General features: G+C 38.5%; 1 protein-coding gene across 4 annotated transcripts in view; it reads left to right on the top strand.

Moving 5' to 3' along the window:
* Lingo2 (leucine rich repeat and Ig domain containing 2) overlaps positions 1 to 18,735 on the top strand; it is a 1,171,857-nt gene that overhangs the window by 816,175 nt on the left and 336,947 nt on the right. The gene's annotated exons all lie outside the window — the stretch shown is intronic.

Here is an 18,735-nt window from a genome sequence, read left to right as displayed (position 1 = left end):
ACAATCTCCCTGTCCCCCTATTCTCTTTTTCTTTAATAATTATTGTTACTGGTATACATATGTGTAACTATATAAGTACAACCTGCTGAATTCATTTAGTGTTCCTCGTAAGTATATGTTTTTAGATCTAACCAGAGCAAGATCCTCTAATTGCTTATTCAATAACACGTGGTCATTATTTGCCCCTAAATCTTCATCTGGGAATGAAGCTTTGTGAGGTTTCTCCCATCCATGTTGGCATGTCAGCTGGTGGTGTCATTGTGAAGGTGTTATTCAGGCAGACATATTGAGATTTCATGAATGCTGCTTCCCTGTCCTATACAGAAAATCCCATGTCCTATGTAGCCTTCCTGTCCTGTACAGAAGACTCCCTGTCCTATGCAGAAGACTCCCTGTCCTATGCAGAAGACTCCTTGTCCTATTCAGTCACTCAGAAGATGTCCTGGTTCTCTCACTTTTATAATTTTTCACCCAGTTTCCTACAGTGTCCCTGAGTCTTAGGTGTAGAGGTTGTGTTGTAGATGTAAGATTCTTAAGTGAAATTTAAACCTATACTTAGTTTGTCTTTAAGTTAAGTTTATTATGCAGCTGTAGCTGACATTTAATAAGCTGTACATATTTTCTATATTGGTGTGTGTGTGTGTGTGTGTGTGTGTGTGTGTGTGTGTGTGTGTGTGTTTGGATACATGCATACACACTCCTGGAAACAATCAAGATAATAAACAAAGCTGCAACAATTAAGCTTTTCTTGAAAAGTCTTTAAGCTCCTCCTTTCTGCTTCTGTGCAAGCTCTTCAGTAAACACTGAGATGCTTCTTACATTTACATAAATGAAAGAAAATATGCCTTTTTTGGGGGGACTACAGGAGATTCTGGCTTCTTTCCTTTAGCATATTTGCCTTGTGGGTCACCAGCATGCTGTGTGTTGAAACAATTGAGTTCTTATGACAATGTAGGATGCTGACGCATGGCTAGAACAGGATTTACCCACACACAAACTAATTGCATAATGTCTATCTCTAAGCAAATACAAAGAAAGATGCTCTGGCCTTCCCTTTGTTGTGATAAAATTCCTCAGTGTTGAGTGACTGGAAACATAGTTGCCATATATTTAAGGTTTAAGAAACCTCAAATGATTTTACAAGCAATTTTATTATTATATAGTTTCATCAATATTTTATAACAATTCAAGTTTCTCCATACCTTTGCCAAACCTTAGTTTGGTCAGCTTTCTCTTCTTTCCATGGTGAAAATAGAATTTAGATCCTGTATACATTAGGAAAATTCTCTAACCACTGAGCTGCGTCTTTGTCTTTGGTCAGTCTTTCAGTTTTAGTCCAATGTAATACTTCCATAGTTACATCTCATGCTGATTTCGAAAGAATATGTGTTTGCTTCTCTATTCATGTATTTATTTTCGTGTGTGTATGTGTGTGTGCAGTGCATGTGTACAGGTATCCATACCGAGACCAGAGGAAGGTATTGAGTCTCCTTCGACTGGAATTACAGGTGCTTGTGAGCTGCCTGAAATGGGTCATGGACCTCTGTGAGATCAGTGAGCTCTATTCACCGCTGTGCTGTTTTTAAAGCTCTTGTGTTACCTTTTATTCACTTTCTTCTAAGAATTAATTCTAGGAACTAGTCTGAAGTCAATGGAGTTTCTTTGGTAAAATAGGAATTCAGATCTTTTACCTATTTTTTAATTGGGCTGCTTATTTATTTATGATTGAGTTTTAAAGGTTCTTTATTATTTTTGTAAATCCTTTGCAAATGTTTTCCCTCTCTGGTAACAGTATCTTTCATAACAAAGAGGACAAAATTACATTATCAATTTTTTTATAGCTTATGTTTTATCCCATGTTTTCTTCTGGAAGCATTCCAACTGGGGCCTGTGCTACCTTGTGTCTCAACAACAGTCATACACTAACATTTACTTCCAAAGTGATATATTAAGAGATGTGGACTTAGGAATCAGTTAAGTTGTGAGTGTTCAGTTCTTACTGTTAGACAGAGGGTTTGGGGACCTTGGTGCTTGTGTTCTCATGTAGACTCATTTCTCAACTTCACATGATTTTTACCAACAAGAACCTAAGTAAAACTTAATGTTAGGAGACAGAAACACAATTACACTTAAATTAAAATGAGATGTTGGTGGCACAAATTTCAACCATATATTTGTCATCGTACCATTCATGGAAATCCCTGTTGTTCTCTGTGTCCATGTATTTATGGGATTGACTTGTTTTTCCTGAAATAATGACTGCCTTTTTTGACATTGGAAGTACTATATTTGGTAACTTCATATATTTTCATTAGTCTTCTAAACTTTTCCTTAAAATTTCTAAGTTTTTTTTGGGGGGAGGGGGTATCTATTCTATGTCTTTGAATTTCCATATGAACATTAGAGTCCATAATTTCTTCAAAAATATCTGTATGGTTATGGTTTATTACATGTACAGATCAGTTTAAGGAAACATAATGCTTTGCAGTAATGAGGTTTCTGATTCATGAGCATTGTTATCTTCACGTCTCCTTAGGTTTACTTTACATTCTTTAGCAATGTTTTGTAAATTTCAGTTTTCAGATCTTGCATGTGTGCTATGCAATATTTATCCCCCAGTAGCACAGTTTATTTTGTATTTCTGTGCATGGTATTAGAAGTCTTTATAAATGTCAGTGCCATATCATTTTGCTACTAGATTCTAGAAATATAATTGATTTCTGGTGTGGTTGTTCCATTTCACAGCCTTGCTAAATCCGCCTCAATTTGTTCTAGTGGATTTGAGTAGGTTACCATGTTTCCTCTACTTAGATGTTCTCTGTGATGAAGGAACCCTTATCCATGTCTTTCTAATTTGAATTCCTTTTATTTCTTGCCATGGGAACTGACTAGCCCCTGTAATACAATGTTTTGTAAAAGTAGAAGGATGCGTGTCTGTGTGCCAAGAGAGAGAACATGAAAGGGAAAGAAGTACTGGAAAAGGAGAAACTATGGTCTGAAATTGAGAGGAGAGAGGGAATTGGAGGGGCAAAAGACAAATCCCAAGTTTTCTTTCATATACAGTGTAGCAGGAATGTTAAAAGTTCTTATTAATAAAATCAAACCCGGAGCCAGGTATTGGGGTCCATGCTGGTAGATCAGAGAGACAGAACAAGCCACAGCTATTTCACCTCACCAGTTCCCTCAGCTGGTCCTATTTCCTCAGACTGGAAGCTTCTGTGTCCTCATCCCAATGGCTCTCAGCTGATTGCTGTTAGAAGCCTGAATGTTTAACCAGCCACATGCTTAACCAGCCAAATGCTTCTAGTTTCTCGTCCTCACGCCTTATATATCTTCCTGTTTTCTACCACCACTCCCTGGGATTAAAGGCTGGCTTTCTGGGATTAAAGGCGTGTCACCATGCTTGGCTATTTCCAATGTGGCCTTGAACTCACAGAGATCCAGAGGGATTTCTATCTCTGGAATGCTAGGATTAAAGGTGTGAGTGCCACCATTTTCTAGCCTTTGTATCTAGTGGCTGTCTGTTCTCTGACCCCAGATAAATTTATTAAGGTACACAATATTTTGGAAAACACAATACCACCACATCTCCTCTCTTTTTGTCTAAAATTTAAAAAAGCTTATAACTAATACAAGAAAAAACTATCCAATAAGTATATACAATATATACAGCCAAAAATTACATTAATGATGTCTAGTCCATTAACATTTGACAGATTCAGATAAAAACTCCATTATATATATTAACAATGTCCAGTCCAGTAACGTCTGATAAACTCAGACCAAAAAATTTTCATTACTTATCTTATTTAAAACAAGTAGTTCCTTTTTAAAAGTAGATTCCATAATCTCCCTTTTTATCTTATATCCATATTCTCTTTTTTCTTTTCATAATACATTCAGTAGTCTACCTTTTGTCATTTTTATATCTTCCCCTTTTCTTCAGTGTAGATTCAATGATCTACCTATTTATCCTATTTATCTTTTTTTCTCAGAGTAGATTCGATGATCTATCTCATATCTATATTCTCCTTTTCTTTTTGCTTTCTAGGGGTGAAGATATCTTTAGGGAATCTTGAAAAGAAAATTTTTGGGTTAATCATCAAGTCCTGTATCATTTGTCCAGTCTCTGCATAATAGGAAAGTTCAGGGCTTGTTTCAAGTCCTTGTTTGAGCAGTCTGTCAGGCTGGATCATCTCAACTAGTCCTCTCGAAATTGTTCTGACCAGTTTGTAGTCCAAAGTCCATTTTCCCATGGTGTTAATCAGCATAATGGCTTTATCATAGTCCATGTGGAATCATCGTTATAGGATCCTGTCATCTTTTTGAAGATTTCAAAGTCACTGTTAGGCGTAGTCATGGTTTCCTGCAGATTTCTTTTTTTTTTCTTTTTTCTTTTTTCTTTTTTTTTTTTTTTTTTTTTTTTTTTTTGCCTCCTCTGTGGTTTGGAGCAATCATAGTCTGATAAATGTCTGTCTCTCGGAACCATGAACATTCTTCCCTAGAACAGAAAATCTTCACAACAATTTCTCCCCACCATTTGTCTTGCCAAACTTTTCCAAACTGACCTTTGCCAATGCTTTCTTGTAACACGATGGTCCTGGCAATTCTTCTCTGAAACAGCAGCAGTAAACCCTTCGTCCCAGGTAGCAGCATCACTGTAGTCACCAACATGATGAGAAGGAGCTGGCAACGTGGAGCAGTAGCCACTGCTTCCATGGTCCCACCACTGTTTGTGGTTCAGTCCGGGCCAAAGCTTCTCCCAAACCTTCTAGGCCGGCCTCAAACTCGGGATCCTCCTGCCTCTGCCTCCTTCACCAGCACTTTTTCATGAATTCGTACCACAAACGTTGGGCGCCAGATGTAGCAGCAATGTTAAAAGTTCTTATTAATAAAATCAAACCCGGAGCCAGGTATTGGGGTCCATGCTGGTAGATCAGAGAGACAGAACAAGCCACAGCTATTTCACCTCACCAGTTCCTCAGCTGGTCCTATTTCCTCAGACTGGAAGCTTCTGTGTCCTCATCCCAATGGCTCTCAGCTGATTGCTGTTAGAAGCCTGAATGTTTAACCAGCCACATGCTTAACCAGCCAAATGCTTCTAGTTTCTCGTCCTCACGCCTTATATATCTTCCTGTTTTCTACCACCACTCCCTGGGATTAAAGGCTGGCTTTCTGGGATTAAAGGCGTGTCACCATGCTTGGCTATTTCCAATGTGGCCTTGAACTCACAGAGATCCAGAGGGATTTCTATCTCTGGAATGCTAGGATTAAAGGTGTGAGTGCCACCATTTTCTAGCCTTTGTATCTAGTGGCTGTCTGTTCTCTGACCCCAGATAAATTTATTAAGGTACACAATATTTTGGAAAACACAATACCACCACAATACAGAGTCTAGAAAATCTATAAATTCACATAAATACACACATATACATACATATACACATACACATGCGTGCACACATATATACACATGCAAACACATACACACATATACACATTGATGCACACATATAAACACACAGACACATAAGCATATACATAAACATACATATACACACATACAAACATATACATGTGCACAGCCATACGTATACTTAGGTATACACATATATACATATGCACACATTCACACAGACAACATATACACAATACACACATATACATACTTAAATACATATATTCCTATATATACTTATACATATACAGATACATACACATATATACTCAAAAAACCAAACACATACTCATACACATATACACACTAAAGTAGAAGGGAGCCTGGCTATTTGGGACAAGAAGACAACCAGCAAGAAGGGAGAGCAGGAATCAAGAAGACTATGAGCAAATAAGATCAGGGTACATTGCGATGTGTGGGGTGTGAGACTGTATGTGTGTGGGGGTATGTGTATCTGTGGGGTGTGAGAGTATATGTGTGTGTGGGGGTATGTGTATGTGTGGGGTGTGAGAGTGTATGTGTTTGTGGGGATATGTGTATGTGTGGGGTATGAGAGTGTATGTGTGTGGGGGGGATATGTGTATGTGTGGGGTGTGAGAGTGTATGTGTGTGGGGGGATATGTGTATGTGTGGGGTGTGAGAGTGTATGTGTGTGGGGGGATATGTGTATGTGTGGGGTGTGAGAGTGTATGTGTGTGGGGGATATGTGTATGTGTGGGGTGTGAGAATGTATGTGTGTGGGGGATATGTGTATGTGTGGGGTGTGAGAATGTATGTGTGTGGGGGATATGTGTATGTGTGGGGTGTGAGAATGTATGTGTGTGGGGATATGTGTATGTGTGGGTGTGAGAATGTATGTGTGTTTATGTGTGTGGGGTGTGAGGATGTATGTGTGTGTGGGATATGTGTATGTGTGGGTGTGAGAGTGTATGTGTGTGGGGATATGTGTATGTGTGGGGTGTGAGAGTGTATGTGTGTGGGGATATGTGTATGTGTGGGGTGTGAGAGTGTATGTGTGTGGGGATATGTGTATGTGTGGTGTAGTGTGTGGTTGTATGTGTGGGGGTTTGTGTATGTGGCGTGTGGGTGTGTGATGTGTGTGGGTGTGTGTGGAGTGTATGATGTGTGTGGGTGTGAGAGTGTATGTGTGTGTGGGGATTGTGTATGTGTGGGGTGTGGTTATGTGGACTATGTGAGTGTTGAGAGTGTATGTGTGTGGGGATATGTGTATGTGTGGAGTGTGAGAGTGTATGTGTGTGGGGGTATGTGTATGTGTGGAGTGTGGGTGTGGGTGTGTTTCGGAGGGGGTTGTGGTTTATGTTCGTGTGTGTGTGTGTGTGTGTGTGTGTGTGTGTGTCTCATAATGATACCAATAATTTTGTACACAAAACTTTTAGTTAACAAACATTTTAAAAGTGAATACATGATAGTCAAAAACAGGTGAAGGAGTTCACCTAGCTGCCTTTTCCTAATTTTAAAAGCAAATTATTCAGTTATTTGGAAAAATAAGTGAGATTTTATAGATAGCATTTACCAAAGTGAGGAACTTCACTTCCCTGTCTGCTTAAAGTTTTCTTAGGAATAGATTTGGGGACAGTTACATGGTTTTTCTTTGCATACTGAGGTGACTGTATGCTTTTCTCCCCTTTTGTTTGTCAGTGAGGTCAATATCATTGCATTGGTTACTGTGCAAATGAGAGACAGAATTTGAATTTCTTGAGTAAAAACCAGTTGTTAATGTTGTACTAACACTAAAATAATATTTATTCCTTGAAATTTTCATACTTACATATAATGTATGTTGATCATATCTACCCGATATTCCCTGCCCAAGTCAGTCTTACTTCCCAAAAACATGTCCCTCCCAACTCCATGTACTTTTGTTCTTTGGCATTGTTTGCTTGTTTTAAACCACTAAGCCCTGTTAGTGCTTTCCAACCGCTGGAGCATGGGTAATCTACCAGTGAACAGAATCACACAAAGGAAAAATAACCCTCCCTTCTTTAGTAGCCATAAACTCCCAATCAATAATATCTCAGCTAGGAGTGAAGCCTTGGTGGCCTCTCTCCCATGCATGTTGGAGTTTTTAGCTGACTTGATCTTGTGATGGCTTTTTTACATTACTGGACATAATTTTCTGAAATTTTGGATGTGAGTTATACTACTTAAAGAATTCTTCACCAAAACAGATTTGCCACAATCTTTCTTATTTTTGTTATATGAAAAGTCACGTTTATTTTCTGCTTTTCTTTCTTTCTTTCCTTATCTCTTTCTTCATTTCCTTACTTATATCGAGTACCTCATTCTTTTCTTATCGTCTTTCTCCTCTTGCCTCCATAACTCCAAATCTTTATTTTATCATATTCAACAATCATTTTGTACTCCCAATTATATCTCTCCCAAGTCCTTTTCTATAGAACCTCTTACGTCAAGGAGCAACACAAACAGCAGGTGGAGGACCCAAACTTTGACATAATTCAGTGTCAGTGTGGAAATCTGATACGCTGTTACAAGAATCCTTACCGTCCATCACCCATGTGATTCTGGAGCTAAGGTTTTCTAGACAAACAAAACAAGCTAGGTTTTCACAGTCCATGGGAGGAACATTAAACACGGGAGAAGAAGTGGCAACATTTCACGATTTGGGAAGAGCAGGAGGATGGCAAACAATAATGTCCTTCAAATTATACACATTTGTATGCAGATTTGTAACAAAAAGGGCTCGGCATCTCAGGATAAGGAACGTTTAATTCATCCTGTGGGCAATCATGGTCAGATTCATGTTTCAAAAAGATTCTCCTGATCCATGTCTATAGCATTAGTTAATGAGGGCTGGAATGGACATTAGAAAACCACTGTGGACATTAGCAATCCAAAAGCAAACAAGCAAACATGGAGATGAGCTGACAAAGACATTAAGAGTTACAGTGAATGTAACTAGGTGCTGAATAGGTAGGGAGGATGAGGAAGAATATGAATTTCCCTTGACATGTATATTTATAAATGTAATTTTGATTGATGCTGATCAGTTTTGTCCATTTGTTTTTGTTTTATTTTGTTTTGTTTTTTGGTTTGGTTTCTGTAGCTGAAGGTTTTCCTGTGTCCCACCTGGTCTGCATCTGCTTGGACCCAAATAAACACACATAGGCTTATATTATTAATAACTGCTTGGCCATTAGCTCAGGCTAGCTACTGACTAGCTTTTACACTTAAAGTCAGCCCATTTCTGTTAATCTAGATGTCTCCATGTTTTCTACGGTTTTACCTGTGTGTCATTACATGCTGCTCCCTAGATGGCAGGCTGGTGTCTCCTGAGTCAGTCTCTCTCTCTCTCTCTCTCTCTCTCTCTCTCTCTCTCTCTCTCTCTCTCTCTCTCTCTCTCTCTCTCTCTCTCTCTGAATTTTCTGCCTGCCTCTAAGCTGGCTTGCCATAGGCCAAATGGCTTTATTTATCAGCCAATCAGGGCAACACATATTTGCAGCATACAGAAAGACAATCCCCCATCATGTTTCATCATCAGCACAAAAGATGTTAAAAAGGAGGATAAAGTTTTAGAAAATGTAAAATTGAGTTGCCTGCCTAGTGTCTGGGAAGCATGAAGTATATAGGTAGCTGGAAATAACCATCTGATTTCCAGGAAGGATTGCAGAGCCTTTAGATACAGATTAACAAGCAAATGCATCATATCTTCATATCTGCCTTAGAATAACCAGCAATGTGCATCAGGCCTGAGAACAGAGACACCAGCATTACATGGAATTGTAACGAAAAATAACACCCAGGTAAAGGCTCCTCTTGAAGGGAATGAATGTCTTGTCCAGTTCTAGGATCTGGAATGCAGCATTAATCTTTCCTAAGTAAAGGTTACATGCTATTAGGGCCACACATTATACTTCATTAGACACACAGAATTTTTTTTCCCCAGATGCATGTCACTGCACATGTATGGAGGTCAGACAACTTTTCGGGAGAGGGCTTTCTCTATTGTTCCTGCTGTGCTGCGTACTTCAGGATAGCTGACCCATGAGCTCCTTGCTGAGTCTTCTGTCTCCACCTCCCTTTTCATTGTAGGAGCGCTGGAATTACAAACAAATGCCTCTTTATCTAGTTTTGTTCATGGTTCCAGAGACTGAACTAAGGCTGTCTGGCATGGATAGCAAGCACTCTTTTTTTTTATGTCTAAAATTTGTGTTGTTTGGTTTTGTGTTTATTTATTTATTTATTTATTTATTTATTTATTTATTTATTTATTTTTCACTCTTACCTGCTGAGCCATCGCCGTCACTCAAGAGTATCTTTTGAAGGAAATATTTTAAACAAAGTGGTAGAGAGTGGTAGGGAGCATATTCCATGAAGTCGTAACTCTCTGGATTTAATCAGTGTTGATATTTCATCACATGTGTTTCATTTTTCTATGTTTCTGTGAATGCAGGGCTTTGTAACTAGAGGAAAATGCTGTTTAGCAGCCGTATCTGGTTTTCTTTAACTCCCTTTGTAGCCAATGTGATCAATGAACTGAATTTACTGTGTGGCTCTTATGTCGGTGTTATATTTTAGAACAGGTGGTGATTTAAAGTGATTATCCATGTGAATGTCACTGTTTTGAGATGCCCGGTGCTTTGATTTTCACCTCCGTGTGTCAGGATATCACTCTCTTACTTTCACTTCATACAAAGTCTTAAGTCAGGATTTCTACCTTTATCCTGCTTTATTTTTCTCTGGTCATCTGATAGAAAACATTTTCTATCAGATTTACAAATTTCATTGAAATTTAGACTACTGAGATTTACTTTGCTCCTTTTAATTTTTTTCTTTGCAAGATTATTTTGTTGTTGTTGTTGTTGTAGAGGTATTTAGAGTTGTGTCAATGGTGGCAGATTTCTTCTGAAACAGAGTTACTTTCCAAGTCTTCGTGACTACTGAAAGAATTCATTTTCTTTCGCTGTAGGATTCATGTGGGGCTGTGTCTTCAAGCAAACAGGAAGTTTTCTGAAGTTTGTCTTCCTTTCATAGGCTCACCTGATCAGCCAGGGTCACTTAAGACAGTTTCTCTCTCATTGAAGATATGTTTCAATTTGTGTGTAACTGTGAAAGTGAGATTCCACAATGATCTCAGGTCTTCACCCCAATGAGAGGGGAACAATTCCATAGGACATGACTAGCAAAGGAATACATTGCAGAGGTTGTGTTATATTTCTACCTGCCAAATGCATCTTTTATTAAATATTTTAGTCATGATTTTGGGTGCTATAACTGTATTTTAATATATTATTTACTGTTTCCTGTTGGCATAAAGAAAAACCTCATTTATTTGTGTATTAGCCTTGAATGTTATAATCTTGAGAGGTTTGCTTATCCATCCTATCAGATTCTGTAAGTTTGTGTTCAAAAGCATGCTCACTGGAAACAGCATCTTTGGTAGAGCTGAATTGTGGAGCTGGGTATGACCTCCTGGCAACATGCTTGACTTAACGTGTACTAGAGGAGAGAGATCAACCCTTGAACCCTAAGTGTGATTTGACTGTAACTTGATTTTCCCCAGATGGAGGAAAGCCATTCAATTCTTCCTGATGGAGAATGTTAGCAGTCCCTGTCAAATTTTATCAAATGGTTTTAAATTTTGCCTTCAAACAACCTTATGGATAATCGAATTCAAATATCGAACTAAAATTGTTTTCCAGAGTTAAGCCCACTCAGCATGTCATGTTAGTCTTTGCACAAGGATGGCTGGATTTGATTTTATGGTGGGATAATATTTATTTCTACATTCTTAAAAGATCTTATCCTATAACTGTCTTTCCTCACATGTTTTATTTTGAGAGTTTCATTAGTACATGTAATGTGTTTTGATCAACTCTCTTTTTCAGTTCCTCTCCTACTTCCCTAAACACTATTTCCTCCCAATTTCTTGTGTGTTTTTTAAAATACACTAAGCCCATTAGTCCCACCTGTATGTGCCTGGGTGTCTCAGAGGAAGAAATAAAAAATGTCTGAGAAATGAGAAATATATATTAGTGTTCAAAATCTTTATCCATCAGATCAATGCAAATTAAAGCTTCTTTGAGATTTCATCTTACCCCAGGCAGAATGACTAAGATTGAAAAAAAAAAAAAACAAAAAAAAAAAAACGGCAACAAATGCTATTTTGGATGCTGAAAGAAAGAACCCCTATTCCCTGTTGGTACTAATGCAAACTGGTGCATCCACAATGGATATCAGTGTGGAGGTGCCTCAGAGAGCTACAATCTAGCACATGATCCATTCAGACAACTCCTTAAAATTATTTTGTTACGCTTTGAAAATAGTTGGGCTTATTTTGTACTCATAAAATGTCTTGGAAAATGTTTCTCTGTCTTTAAGCTAATAATTCTGAAAACAATGATGTGTATTAAAATATTTAAAAAACTCTGTACAAAGGTTTAAATGATGGGTTCAGTTTATTTGATGTAATGAAGTTGCTTAGTTCTGGAATGCTTTTTAAGGAACTTGTTTATTTCATCTAAATTGTCAAAATTATAGATATAAAACTATTCACAAGATGCCCTACTGCCTTTCTAGTGGCATTAAGGAATCTAGTGTCAATGGAATATTTTTAATTTGCATTTACTGTGTCTTACAGGTTTTTAGTACTCCTCACAGAAACAATCTTAGGCCTTGTCAATTTTCTCTGTCACTTCTGTTCAATTTCTTCAATTCTTGTTCTCATTGCTAATCTTTACTTCGTTTTATTTAGTATTAATTTGAACACATTTTCTAGTCTCAAAGAAAGGAAACCTTGATCCATGACACCAGGCATTTCTTCTCATCTATGAAAAAAAAATCTCAAAATTGTAAACCTCGCTGAAAATACTGATTTAAGTGTATCCTACTCTACACATTTTGGTATGAAATGTTTTCTTTCCTTTTCTGTTACAGTAGTGAAACACATAGGAATCAGTGTGTGGGTTGAGAAAGGCACAGACAAAGGGTCTGAGTTCATCCTGAAGGGTATTTTACAAGTAAGTTTTAACCAAGTAAGGGCTGGAGCCAGGGCCGGTAGGAGCATGTAGTCACACAGTGCTGCTCCCTCACTCGTCAGCTCCAGCCTGACATGAAATTGCTGCCACTAAACAAGAGAGGGTAGTTGAATAAGCAATGGTCTCCCTTCTGTGTTTCCTTCTCTCGAAGATCACTGGCCTGCGCTGCACACCTGGCAACCCAAAATGGGCACCTTATTTACTTTCTTATCATTTTCCTTAGTTACGTTTAGTGGCACGGGAGGAGAGCACAAGTTGAAAATATATGAGAAAAGGAGTATATGCACCTCAGCAGAGAACAGCTGGAAAGTGTGAGCTAGTGATGCTTCCATTTACGGAAATACAAAGTAGACAGGAATCTATCCTGTTTGAGTTGGCAAGATTGCATACCATAATCAAATCAGAATTGCATACCTTTGATTAGAGCTGAAAACAGGGAGAATCATCTGTGCTTGTGTCTCTAGCCAGCCCTGGATTCAGCTGTTAATGGAATTACCCTAGATCTTACTTTGTGTCACTTAATAGACTCCCTGCTAAGTTACAAAATGAAAATAATATTAGATGAATACTTGGAAAGATTATTTCAAGTTTGTGGTTGCTAAAAATGCAGCTGAACATACAAAATGGGCATCAGCAAAATACCAATGTGTTATTTATATTACAGTCTAATCATTGGTTTTGTCACAACCTAGTAAGACAGTGTTCTCCTTGTGTCTGTACTGTTTTAATTGGAGAAAGTGATGAGGGAGATCATCTGTTGCTTTCAACAAATTATGCTCATTTAAAATGTGTACTCAGAAATGCTGTTGTGCTGTTTGTTAGCTTTGGTAACTTTCTAAAATAAAGCTACCAAGAACATAGTTCTTTAAAATCAAGACATTGGAAATCTATAATGTTGTTGGGACACCATGCTGAGCACGCTAGAGGAGGACTGGTATTGGAGAGGCAGGTGCTCCTGCCTCTAGGTCTTCACACAGATCCTCCTGTGATCCAAATACCCTCAGATTTGTCACCTCACTTTCCTGAGACTAAGGTCTTTGTCTATAGACTGAGCAAATTGCTCAAATTCAATCTATAAGCATTTAATTGACAACATAGCACTATCAGTTAAGGGCATCAGAATCCTGACTGCAGTTTTTCAAAGACTGCTTGTCCTTGGGCAAATAACTCAAAGATTCTGATCATTGCTTTCTTCCACAGAAAGTGAGCATAACTCATAGTTTTTGAGCAGATGAAACAGGAAGCATTACATGAAAGTGTAGCTAGTGCTGTGACGTCTTAGTGATTCTGAGTGCCTTCTGCCTGCTAGGGAAGAAAGGGCAGCTTCTTTGTGTGACTCAATGAAGAAGGAAAGGAACTAAGAAGTAATTGTTTTGTAGCTAAAAGGTATGGACCCCCTCTGATGTTTAAACATCATTTGCAGAAGCAGATTTTAAATTACAGAGGATTAAAGAACCCAAATTTGATCATTGATAATCCAGATCTTCCCATATTTCCTATGATTATGTTTTTGATGTTTGTTTGGAGAAATGAGTAGCTTCCATACAAATCTTGCAAAACACACTGCACAGTCATTTAACAAGAGCAGTGAGCTCACAAAATGCTCCCTACTATTTCAGTTGTTAGCTGCCAGGGGGCTATGCAACATGCCTCTGTGGGGAAGATGAAACACATCCCCTAGACAATGTTTAAAGACCAACAAACCAACAAGTACAAATCAATAGCCTATAAAGTGAGTGTCTAAGTGCTGAGGGGATCCTTTGGAAACCTTTCTTCAAAGCAATATGATAGACTGAAAAGGCTGTAGTGCTGTGTATAGGGGGAAACAAAGAAAAGCAGAATTCAATTGAAGACCACTTAAGAGTAGACCAAGTCACAGAAATATAGGGTTTGTGCAGATGTGCATTGTTCTATATTTTTGTTCAAGCTTATTTTTGTCTTGCTTAGTTTTTAATTTATAGATAATATTAGTTTATCAATAGTGTCTGTATATCGTGTCTTCTGTATACCTTGGAACCTTTTGGGACATAGCTAAAAACTCATTCAAAATATTTAAATCAAGATTATTGAGATTTAATTTATAAAACAAGGTACATTCATTATAATTCATTTTCAAAGAATAGTGGTTTCTCCAAAACAAAAATTCTATTGAAAATAAAATGTTTTCTGGGCCAGCAGTGTGCCTCAGTAGAAAATGGTCCTTAACCATAAACCTAGCAACCTGCATTTGATCCCTAGGATGGACATGATGAAAGGAGAGCAAACTATGCCAAGTTGTTCTAAGACCTCAACAGGTTTGCCCATCATGCAGTGTATACATATGCTGTTCTATTTTGCTTTCTGTTGTTGTAATAGAACGCTAGCCAACAGCAGCTTGCAGAGAAAGGGGTTTGTTTGGCTTTCAAATTGTGGTCGTTTGAACAGGAATGGCCTTCATAGGCTCATATATTTAATTACTTGATCCACAGTTAGTGGAACTTCTCCCAAAGGATTAGAAAGTGTGGTCTTGTTGGGGGAAGTGTGTCACTGGCAGTGGCCTAAGTAAACAACCAAGTATTTTTTCCCTCAGTGTGGTGTCTTAGACTCCACTACTTTATTATTGTGTGTTTGGATAATCTTCTAAGTTCTGATTTCCTTATCTGGGAAAGAGTGCTGAAAAACAAAAAAATTAAATTAAATTAAAAATAAAATAAACCATCCCAGCCCCAGTATCCCTGCCTGTGGCCTGTAGATCAGGAGGTAAAGCTCTCAGCTCCTGCTTCAGTACCATGTCTGCTTGCCTCTGCAATCAAGCTCCCAATGAAATGCTTACTTTTATAAGAGTTGTCTTGGTCATGGTGTCTCTTCACAGCACAGAACATTTGCTAAGATTTACTTCCCAGTGACAATCCATCATAGAAGGAAGTCAGTAGGAACAAGGAGACAGGAACTGAAACAAAGCCATTGAGAAATGGCCCTTACTAGAATATTCCTAATGGCTTGCTTAGCCTGCTTTTTGATCCATCCAATGACCACCTGCTCTAGGATGACACTGTCAACAGTTTCCTGAACCCTTGTACATCAATTGTTAATCAAGATAATGCCCCACAGACTTGCCTAAAGTCCAGTCTGATGAAGGCATTTTCTCTATTGAAATTGCTTCTTCCCAGAAGATCCAGACTTATATCAAGTTGACATAAATAAATAAATAAATAGATAATAAATAAATAAACAAACAACCTAACCAAAACACACACACACACACACACACACACACACACACACACACACAAAATAAATGAATGACATTTCTTAGTCTTAGTGTGGACATATAATTTAAAATGTATATTATTTGTTTATTTTATTATGAATTTTATACATAGATATAGTACATTTAGCATTGTCTGTATGTATATGTGGCCAGGATTGACCACTGGGATTAGATAACCTATGTGTTAGCTAGCTCATCTCTTTAGGAAACTGACTCTCAGCAGCCTTGACTACCTGCAGTTCTTTCTCTAAGGATGGGACCTTGTGGACTTTTCCCTGTAAACTTCGGCATGTCAAGCAGTGTTTTGACTATGCTAGTCATGTACAAGCAACCATATTGTTAAGACATCATGGGTGCATTTTCCCTGTTATATCTAGGGGAAACCATCTAGCATCAGTTATCATGGTTATCTGACTCTTACAACATTTCCTTCACATTGTTGTCAATTTTCTCTGAGCCTGGAGTGTAGAACTTGCATTTCAAATACAATCAGTTGGAGATGGGCACCCTATGGTAATTTATTTTCTGCATTTTGACAAGTTGTAGAACTCTGTAAGTCTCCATCTGTACCAAAAAAAAAAAAAAAAAAAAAAAAAAAAAAAAAAAAAAAAAGATGCTTCTTGCTTCTTTGATAAGGAGTAAGAGACACACATCTGTAGGTATAAATATTTAAAATAGAAGACAGTTAGAAACTATGTTGGCTTAAAAAAATGGTGGTAGTAGGTTCTTCTCTCAGGTTTATGACCACTCCAGCCCTGGGTAGTTAGCTAGGTTTCCAGTACGAGCATGAATTCCCTTGTTTGTGTGAGCCTTAAGTCTAATAGATAGCTGTTGGTTACTTTTAAGACTAAAGCACTACTGTGACACTACTCATATATTTTATGAGGTCATTCATTGTAGTTTGTAGACTTACACCTGGGTAGGACTACTGACTGATTCCTCCCCTATCTAGGCAGCCTATGGAGTACTTTAGATACTAGTAGAGCTAGTCCTTAGGGAGGAGGCTTCCATGTAAGTTCTGGCTCAACTCCTCTAAGTACTGTGTCTGAACTATCTATTTCTTTGACAATAAGTTCTGGAAGTCAACCAAGAGGAATGACAATACTCCATATTGTTTTTGAAGAGTCTTGCATTTCCCTGACCAACAATTCTAGAGAGGTTTCCCATCTTTGGCACTGGGGTTTTTGTTGGAAAGTGCATAGATATTAGCTACTGGGGTAGTCAACATCCTCCACATTCTGCTGGCATCTTGCTGCTCCTTGGGCAGCAGCTGGTGTATCCCCAACTCTGCCCTTCTTGGACTGCAGGGCTGGGCGGGACGGGAGAAACTTACCATTACACCACATAGCATGCTCCTTTAGTGTGTGTGTGTGTGTGTGTGTGTGTGTGTGTGTGTGTGTGTGATTGTGTGTGTGTCTATCTGTGTCTGTGTGTCTATCTGTGTCTGTGTGTATATATATGTATGTACATGAACATATATATTTTAAAATAAGCTTGTATAATTATGTTTTACCACAACTTTTCCAAAACTCCTTAGTGTTGTTTGCCTCTCCCTTTCCTACTATTACCCTTTTTCAACCCTCCCCAGTTATATTATATGGTATATCAAATGAGAATGGCATCCTTAGGCTGTATATTTGAATTCTCATTTCTGAGAAGCCAGTTCACAGCACTAAAAAAAAAAAAAAGGTATGGAGAGATCTCACATTAGTAACATAATGGCATGTATGAAAGCTCGAGAGCAAAAAGAAGAAACAACAATCGAAAGGAGTAGATGATAAGAAATAATCAAACTCAGGACTAAAGTCAATAAGTTGAACAACAACAACAACAAAATCAATATGAGAATGAGCAGTTTGGTGGCAGAAGCCAACCAGTCCACCCTGCCTTCGAGGCACTGGTGGTGAGCACCACTACAAACAAATACATGACAGAGAGATGTGAACAGTAGAAAAACAGAGTGTAGGGTCAGTCAAATGATCTGTAGCAGCCTGGAGCTTATACAGAAGACTCAGCCCCCAAACATGCTGCCCTGCAGTAGAATTGCCCTGGATTTGGGCAAACACAAAGGCCCAAGATAAGGAAAGGTTCACTTTCTGGATTGGACCTCCTCATAGGACCACTGTGGTCTGTGATGCCACCGAAGACCGTGTTGGTGTCTGTGGCCTATGCTATTGGCCTAGGCCTTGACAAAGCTTGAGTTCCATGTGGACATAATGCAGTTTGTGCCATTGATTGAGGCCTTGGTGAAATCCTCCATGAGTTTTGCCGCCTCAGAGGTCCATCTGGATGTGAGTGGCATGTGTAACCACCTGAGACCATGTTGAGGCCTACAGTACAGGAAAGCTCTGAGGGACATGAGTGGATTGGTGGTCCTGATAGGGCCAGGAGCCATGTCAATGTCTGTGTTACCCCTAAAGACTATGTGGATGCCTGTGTAGTCTGGGCAGCCAACTGAAGCCATGTTGATGTCCGTGGGCTATGCTGAGCTGGCCCTCACACTGCAGGAGCACAGGTGGTGTGGGTAAAGGGGAGCTGGCCCTACTTCTCATTGGCAGCCACATGGCTCTCCACAGTTGTTGTTTTCTGGTGAGGGTGCAGGTAGAGAAAGATTTGCCTTCTCTTGGAAAACTGGCCACTAGGAGTTTCGCCATACTCAATGAATAAATGGACAATACAAAATGGACTTTTTTTCTTTTTCCATTTTTGGGGGTGGGGGTGGGGGAAGTGGATGAAGTCAAAAGAGACTGGAGCAGATTTGGAAGACTGGAAAGAGAGCATGATGTGAGATTCCAAAATAATAAACAAAAAAGAAAGAAAGAATTGCAAAGAATCAATGAAACAAAGAGTTGGTTCTTTGAGAAAATCAGTCAGATTAATAAACCTCTAGCCAAGTTAACTAAAAGATGCAAAGAACAAAGGTAAACACAAAAATGGAAACATAATAACAGACACCAAGGAATTCCAGATAATCATAAGACATACTTTAAATGAATATAATCCACCAAATT

The sequence above is a fragment of the Peromyscus leucopus genome, chromosome 2 (genome assembly GCF_004664715.2).
Source record: "Peromyscus leucopus breed LL Stock chromosome 2, UCI_PerLeu_2.1, whole genome shotgun sequence".
NCBI lineage: Eukaryota > Metazoa > Chordata > Mammalia > Rodentia > Cricetidae > Peromyscus > Peromyscus leucopus.
The sequence above is the reverse complement of the archived record's forward strand: the minus strand, read 5'-3'. Positions and strand labels throughout refer to the sequence as shown.